At 32.3% G+C, this 9,125-nt stretch overlaps 1 protein-coding gene across 1 annotated transcript in view; it reads left to right on the forward strand.

Annotated features, from left to right (window-relative positions):
* Positions 1–9,028: 9,028 nt before the first annotated feature.
* LOC119635126 (galactokinase-like) overlaps positions 9,029–9,125 on the forward strand; it is a 47,559-nt gene continuing 47,462 nt past the window's right edge. The window contains exon 1 of the mRNA XM_038029720.1: positions 9,029–9,088. The gene's annotated coding sequence lies outside the window, so the exon portion shown is untranslated. The remainder of the gene's footprint in view (positions 9,089–9,125) is intronic.

Genomic DNA, 9,125 nt, shown 5'->3' on the forward strand with positions numbered 1-9,125 from the left:
TAATAATAAATGTTGAAAAACAAAAAAAAAAAAAACAAAAAAACAAAAAAACAAAATAAATAAATAAAGAGAAAAGAATACAGTGGTCGGACAATATATTGTAACTGGAACAAAACAATGTCGTCATCAACATCATCAACAGCGGATATTTAAGTTAATGGCAGTTAAAACTAAGAAAAAAAAAAAAAAAAAAAAAAAAAAACCGAAAAAAAGAAAAGCATAATAAAAAATAAAAGGACGACAAAAAAGGAAACTCAATGTCATTTGCATAAATCACATTTACATTTTTATATATATAGAACGATAATGATTCTATAAAGTAATGAAGACGAACGCAGACCAAGACGAAAAAACCAAGAGGATGAAGCAAAAGCCGTAGAACATTAGAAAGGACAAATCATTTTAGCGACTGTACATTATGCCGCAATTAGTTTTGACTACTGCTACTGCTACAACAAACATTACACTGCGTAGCTTACGACACAAGAGACAACTTTGTATTTTAGAATAAAAAAGTAAATTTTTTTTTTTTTTTTTTTTTTTACACTTACATAAATTATCAGAAAAGCGAAAAAAGATGGACTTTTTATTGGTTGTTTCTTTCAACGTTGTCTGCGCGACAATCTTATGCTATTATCATCACACAAAATAAGAAAACAACATAAACGTGAACATCAACATGAACATCAACATCAACTTCAACATCCTCAACTCTTCATATCTTCTGCGCGTATGATTACATATATACAAAAGTTGATTTTCTTTCATCAAACCAACAGAGAATGTAGAGACCGCATTGGCAACTCCTATACAAATAAGTTTATCATTATCATTATCATCATCGTTACTATAACTCTAACAATCAACCTGCCCAACTAACGAAAGCAAAACCAAAAAAAAAAAAAAAAAAAAAAAATAAGAAAGTCGTAACTTTTGGTAAACTCATTGATTTCCGTTTTTTTTCTTTTCAATCTTTCTCTTCTACTTTGTTTTACACCCCTCATCGCAGACAGGTATTGTGCTGGATTACTTACTATCGGACTTGTATGAAAGAAATAACCTATCATATACGAAGTTCTATATATATGATTTGTCTGATCAGCAATTTGTCCGTCTGTTAAGTTCTTCTATTATTTAAACTTTCATAATAATCAATCTTGAAGCGGTAAACCGGCACTCTTGTTTCACACTCGTTTCGTATCGACTTTCAAGACGAATATGATCCATACGCCAACCCGTTTGGAGAAACCTTACCATTGTTTTAAAAAAGTTATTGTAAGTGTTTAACACAACTTTTGAAATGAATAGAAGTGAACGCAAATTGTTGCAATTAGTAAACTGATGGATATGTAAGATTCACCCCCCCCCCCCCCCTAGGGGGGCCCCCTACCCATATTTTTTTTCCCTAGAAAAATTTATACATATTTTCGAAATATTTTAAAACAATCTGATAAGTCTTTGTAGCTGTGCATGGGTTTCTTTTTTTTTTTTTTTTTTTTTTTTTTTTTTTTTTTGAAGCATAGAAAGCGTAGAAATGTGCATTCTTTTAAAACTTGATGTTAATTTTTATGATTTGATTGGGCATTCTATGGCATATTTTATCATGCATTTATGGCAGTAACGTTGTAAGTTAGAACACATAATAATTATTTTTTGGTTAGATATTACGTTTAATAATACTATAAATATATATATATGTATGTATGCGTATATGTATGTATATTAAACACAAGAAAATTTTAATAAATTAAATAAAAAAAAAAAGAGAAATTAAAAAAAAAAAAAAAAAAAACAATTGAACAATTGAAAAGAGCAGAAAACCGCCCCACTTATGCAGTACCGGTGTTCTGGTAGCGAGGTAAGTGCGAGGTAAAATAAGAGAAGCATAGTTCCATTTGATAAAGTCCGATACATCTTCCAACTATCCTATGAAATTCTTTCGAATATCGAACTTGGACTACTTGTCGCCGATATTGCCCACTATGTAGATAGAATTCAAGAGCCACTCAAGGTAACAGATCGACGAGAGACCAATTCGTCGGAATTTGCCAATACGACTAGAGGGTTGCTTTTATAACAAATGCCCCCAAAATAAAAATCATATCTTACAAAATTTATACAAAATACATGAAAATGATTTTTCTCACTTCAAATCGAGAATTTATATAGATGAATAAAAGATTTTGACTTTGTTCAGTGCTGCATTGTAGCACATTGAACGAGCGTGAAAAGGAACAGAATTGGAAGTGGGCAATAATAATATTCCCGTGACGTTCACTAAGCAATAATATAAGATCACGGGCCGACCATGACGACGACCCAAAAAGAACAAGAATGCCAAGCGCCAGATCGAAGTGTTATTGGGTGATGTGTCAAACACAACCCAATGTTTCTTTGCTTTTACTCTTTCATTAAGGAGACATCGTCTACATCCTCGGAGCAGATATCGATATGAGGACAATAATCATCGATTGTTCTCGATACCGAAACGTGATTGCCCTAAAAAAATCTTCCCCGTCTCCCTGTCTTCGGCAGCATTACGACCTTCTTATGTGCCCCAGGCACACTTGATGTGAAAATTACAAAAGCCGTGTCACTGAAACAAGTGTAGCTTGTTATGAGATTTACATGAAATTTTGACACGTATCGTTTGAAGGTTGGTACTATCCACAAATGAAACAAGCCGGAGAGTTATTGAATGTCTTTTTTTTATTACGTTTTTTACATGGTAATTAAAGTAGGCACTTTAGCTTTATGTTTCGAATTTTATAGTGAAAATTAAACAAAAAAAAAAAAAAAAAAAAAAAGTTTTTTTCTCCTAACTTGCATTAAATAAATAAAAAGAAATGTTTTAAAATTTGCAAATATTCAAGAGTTTGTTTGCAAATAATTGATATTAATGGTGTTTGTATAGCATGGTGTTCTTTTAATGCCAGTCCGTGTACAAAAGGAAGCTTTGAAAATGAAAAGAAATGGCATTAAAAGAAACTAGTGGGAGACATGAACGTGATCGTTACAAACGTGTAAACGAAACCAAATAGCATTGAACGATACACTGTTGTGAAAAAAATATGTAAGTTTTATTACGGTTCGTGTGTATCGAAAACTTTTTTATTGCGAGCAATTCGCTGCAATGCTTCTTAGTATAGATAAGGTGGAAAATGTTATTTACGATGGAACTTCATAATGAATATTTGAAAGAGATTATTTATTGTGAAATTGAGTTTTTATAATGCGGAAGATATTTTTTAGAATACGCATTGATATCCTTTTCACGAAAACCTGCCCAGAATTATTTGTTAATTTTTGCTGTTTTTTTTTTTTTTTGTTTTGCTTGCACTAATTCCCTAAAGGTTCGCTTTTAAAAGGAGGCTCTCCCTCTCTCCCTCTCTCTCTCTCTCTCTCTCTCTCCAAGTACATAGTTCGGAAGAAAGAAATATCGTAACAGTTGCGAACTATCCATCAATTATGTACAATTGTTTTCTTTAAACCATGAACTCGGAGACGAGACTCTAATATCAATAAGTCATAAAAATTTGATTCAATAACCATGAAAGTATGTTGATATAATCGCCCGATCGAAATTGCAAAAAAGGGCTATTTCTTCTTGACGTCATCCACGCCCTTTATTACGAGGTGTGATTTCGGACGATTTAGCCTCAGATACGCAGTAACCGAAAGATTTCAAATGCTATGCTTAGTGCTAGAAGAGCTTCATCAATATGTGATATTTAGTGTTCGCTTAAGCGTAATCCCGACAAAAACAAAACACTGCTGCGAAGTGTACAAGCTATAAAATTTAATTACGCATTTAAGATACATTTTTTTGTACCTTACTGTATATAATAGATGATGGCAAAGTCGGCACGCACGCATTGCATCCTTTAGCATGAACTCTATGAATAATAACCAGTCCCCAGGCGCACTTACAAGGCCACAAGTAAATTGAATAAATTTTGTGTTAATTTATATTAATTGACAACTAATTGTTGTTCTCATACTTTGTAACCATTTATTTTGATTTATTTCAATTTATTTGTTCGGTATTTCTATCGTGTTCATGTAAACATCATTGCATGCTGCGTAGGATGTGAAAAATTCAATGTAATCATTGTTGATTCTACTGCTGCTAATATATTAAGCGAGTGACGCAAAAAAAAAAAAAAAAAAAAAAAACTTTTTTCTTCTTTATTAAATAAACATCAACCATTAAAAGTAGTAATAAAAAAAAAGAACAAAGAAAAGAGAGTAAAGAAGAAAAAGAAGAACAAGAAGAAGAAAAAAATATATGAAATATACGTTAAAAGCGTTAAGTAAAAGATTAAAACTTACACCGCCCATGAAGTCTTCATACGCTTGTATACGGCATCATTGTACGGCAAATAATGGTTTATAATTACATATATATTTCTATTAGTTAGCTAGTAAATGCTGTGACAGTGAATATTATTATGCCAGCTTGTGTGTAACAATTCAATAACAATTACAGCTTAAAGTCTACTTTTTCATGGTCCATTTGTTGTCTGAGTTTTGTTGTTGTAGTGCGACATTGTTTATTTAATTTATTAATTATAGATGCCATTGATTAAGCGAAAGGAAAGTGCTGTGAAAAGAAAATGCAAGAAAGAATGAGTGAATTGAAAACAAAGCTTAATATTACGATACAAAAATAAATTAAAATGAAAGAACGCACATCCAAATGAACAATTACACAATGTATGCTGCAATACAGGATGTGTTCGTTCTTTCTACTTGCGTTCAAGTTTCACTATTCATATTTAGCAAGACTAGCATTGATTTCAACTAATTAAATCATTATTAATGAGAAATTTTTGATAATCAAATAATACGCCATCAAAACCTATTGTACATTCGTTAAAGGGGAATTTTAAAGAGCGATTTTGGACACAGGCGCACCGAACTCAAACGGAAATAAATTGAGTGCAATTGTGTTGTCCTTTCGAGAAGAGTCTATTTAGTTCATCAATTTCACATTTAATATCTGAACAATGTAGGATTAAGAGCGCTAGCGCTGCATTTGAAATTAACTCACTATAAGTAATTTTTCATGAGAAGTAATAAATTTGCCTGACGATCACCCAGTATATCATCTATGTATGCACTTGCATAGCAACTGAACATATTGTTTTATTGTAAATAAGATGTTATGGATGGTAAGTTGGCCGACTGATGTGCTAGCGTTTACTAAAGCCATTAAAATGAACAACTGAGTTTACCTACGTTAAGATTCAAAGAAGTAAAAGTCGCCTTTAAATTCCTGTATTCAAGATAACGTTTCAGGATTTTGCTTTTGCATATAATTCGTAACCTTTTGTCTTTTACTGTATGCATGCAGCATTGTCTTTAACCATAAGCTACTGAGAAAATAAGCTCACAATGTAATCTGGCAAAGCTAAAGCAAAAAAAAAAAGGAAACTTATTTCACTTTGTTTTTCGTTCACGATAAAAGGTTTCGAAGGTGCTTACCTTCAAGTAAACATTTATGATGTATATTGTACGTGTGCTTGTAAATTTTGTGGCAGATATAACATCAATAGAGTAAGTGGGAAATATCACACACCTACACTCTCATATTCATAGTATACACAACATACAAGTACATATATGTTGCATATGTGCATAAGTCAAAAACCAAAGTAACACTAGTCGATAACGACATCTTGCGGTCGAATGCATTTCATGAATAACTGACAACCAGTTGCCAATGAAACGGTTCGGTTTGGTTACTTATGCCTGTGTGTTTTTGTATATGCATGTGTATATGTGTGTATATATATATATATATATATATATATATATGTGTGTGTAAATATGCGTACGCGTGTGTGAGCGTACGGGTCACTGTGGGTGACTATGCCGTGTTGTAAATATGTAGCCTTGCTATGTAAACTACAGAAGCAGTCAGACATATCGAAATGCGTTGAATTTTTAATTCGTTTTCTTCTTCTTTTTTTTTTTTTTTTTTTTTTTTTTTTTTTTTTTGTGCTCTGTTTAAAATTGATTTCTGTATCGTCCAGTTCTTTAGAGATTGAAATCAAGTTAATTTACATGCGCAAAATTGTGTGTAATTCATGTGTGTATGCTTGAAAACGCAAGTTGGATTCAGCGTTGTTAAAATAACTGTATAACATTGACAGTGGATTACAAAGAAAAGATACAAAAAAGAAAAAAAAAAAAAAGCCTACAGAATATATAATTAATTCATGATGTTATTTCATTTAACTTTCTATTTAAATTTTTCAATTTTTACTGATTTTTTTTTTTTTTTCTTTTCATTTTGAAAAAAACCCAATCAGATCACAATTCATATTCTTCCATATTCTTCTCTCAAGTAAAAAAAAAAAAGAAGGTCGCTTTCTAAGAATAAAATTTCTATACGGTTTGAAAACTCGCGACATTAAAATTCATTGCGAGATTTTTATATGAAAAGATTTAGTTTTACCAAACTCCAAATCTTCCAATCCGTCTACAAAATCTTAACGCACGTTAAGAGACCACGCTATCGTATACACTTAATGGTAAATAAAAACTTTTATTGTTTGCATTCCTAAGGGGAGAAAGTGCTTGAGAATTTTTCAAATTATCAAACCTTTTCTCTTTTGCCTTGCCTAGACAGTTGAAATCTTTTAGAATATGGGAGAAAGTATTCATTATCTTAAAGAAACCTTTTGCTCGAAGTTTGAACCTTTTTCTTCAAGCAAATGAATCCTGAAGAAATGTGAAAATGGATCGATGCTTGGATCCACGCAAAGCCCATCTCATTCTTTCGATACTACCGTGTCGTCATCTTCGCAGAAAGATGGGAAAATGTTGTAGAAAATGATGGAAAATATTTTTTTTTGTTAATATATATTGTATCGATATTTCTTAATAAAAGTTCTTTTTCGAGTGAAAAGAATGATCGAAATACATGCAAGTACCCATTAGTAATAGATATGCTTAGGGAGTCTCTAAGGCCATTTAAAAGAGATTTGCAGCAAAAAAAAAAAGAAAACATTTTCATGACATTATCGTTGAGCGGTTACGAAGAACGATCTGGAAAGATGTCAGCGCTTCTATCGAGAAATTAAAAATTCATAAAAAGGTTTCAGTTGCGAGTTATGCATTCGTATATAGAATTATAAATTTTTCTTTCTATGTTTTTCTTTTGCAAATCGTAAGGTGTAAGACGTGAGATACTGTCTTTGCATTAGGCAACAAAAGCTGCGTACTATTAGAAATAATGTTCGAGGAAACGGCATGAAATAGAATATTTGAACGTTGCGGAGCATTTTCATAGTCCTGAGATTACAGATCAGTAGTAAGCATTAAAAAAAAATATATATATATTCTAACTTCATAACATGTCTATAACACATTTCAAAACTTTCAAACTTTTTTTTTCGAAACACGACTTTTGAAGGCGACACATAATATGAATAAACTTCTACCATTTTTATTCTCTTCCTTTGAACTTTTTATAATATTTTGAAGAGAAGTGCATAAAGTCTTTTTTTCAATAAGTTATTGTTCACAGCTTCCGTTGCATAGACAAGTGGGCATTCTAGGTATGTTTTTTGATCGGTTTGAGTCATTTTCAAATTCGTTTGTAAATAATGCTATCAACTAATCGTTGCAAACGTTTTGACAAAACGAATATGCTCCTCATGCTTGGGTGGTGGGTTTAAAAATAATTCTATTTGATTCTATTTGAAGTGAAGACAAGGTGGTATTATTCTTTAAAAGATCAGCATGATACTCTTTTTCGATTTCGAATCATGTAACCAGAAATTTATAAACGTGTGTAAAAGTTACCGTGAAAAGTTACCGTGAACATCGAGGCATTTAAAGATGATGGGAACGATATAGAAACTCAGAAAAATTGGATGACGCACAAATTCAAGGTGAGGAAACCAGAATTGCGACTTTTGTTGCACGAAATATTGCCCCATATATACCAGAGAAAAACCTTTCTGTCTGTGCTAAATTGTGATTACAAATAGAAATTGTATCCTCTACGATACCTCACTTAATAGAAAGAAGAGCTCTCTAAGTCTGACTCTTCGTTTACCATCCACGTGAGGCTTTTCGCCTTCATTGAAAGGCATAGGATTCTATATTTCTCTGGGAATTCCAAATCCCACGGTATGCAAAAATTGGTTTTTTTTGTAACGTTGGAAAAGTTTCGCTAAACCGCTGAAGAGAACCCTTAGTCGTGAGCAAATACTGAAAATAAAATTCTAACACACGTAAACAAAAACTTACAAGCAATCGCAGCCATTCATGTATATTTAAATAGGTAGGACTAACTGTCGCCCGATTACCACTAAATAGATATGTGTGTGTAATTACGCAAGTTTACATACAGCGCTGATATCTGAAGACCGTTCAGTTAAAGTGGGGGTCTGCAAAACGAGCAATGGGTGAGCAAGGAGCAAGAGCTGGTTTTTGTAGCAGCTTTAGGAAAACATATAAGCCTCTATGTATTATTTTCACATTTATTTACTAATTCTCAAGTATTGCTTTTTAAGCATAACATCTGCTTTCAATCGTTATTAATTTTTTTAATAATTCTTGATTTTACTGCCTTTACAACATTCTCTTCGCTTCTCTTCTCTTTAAGCATTCTTTAAGTCAAAAACAACTCTTTTGCGATTTGCCATTAGGCTGTCACCAGTCAATCATGTGACGCACCCAAGTTGCTCTTCCCAATACTCCTTTCGAATGTGCCTAAGTTTGTATTGATAAGGAATCTCTCTCTCTCGCTCTCTCTCTCTTAATTCGCCCCCAAAAATCCTATGACTTTTGCCTAAGTATCTACCGATAACGAATTTCTCTCATTACTAACCGCCGCAATCGCTCTCCTGTAGCCAACTCTTTGAACTTTATCTAAATTTGTACTGATAATGGATTTGTATTACAACGCATTTTTCATAGCAATAAAATCACCGGCTACTTGTTCTCCCTAATGTTTCACATAAACTCTCTTAGGAGAGAACGTATATAAATAATTGCCATCATATAAACGCATTGTGTTACGAAAGGGCAGTATCGGAAAAACTTCTAATAGTTAACGTGTGAAAATAAGGTGCGTTATGCAATAAAATATTATTTAAAAGTTTTTA

Source organism: Glossina fuscipes, unplaced genomic scaffold, assembly GCF_014805625.2.
Source record: "Glossina fuscipes isolate IAEA_lab_2018 unplaced genomic scaffold, Yale_Gfus_2 0, whole genome shotgun sequence".
NCBI classification, from domain to species: domain Eukaryota; kingdom Metazoa; phylum Arthropoda; class Insecta; order Diptera; family Glossinidae; genus Glossina; species Glossina fuscipes.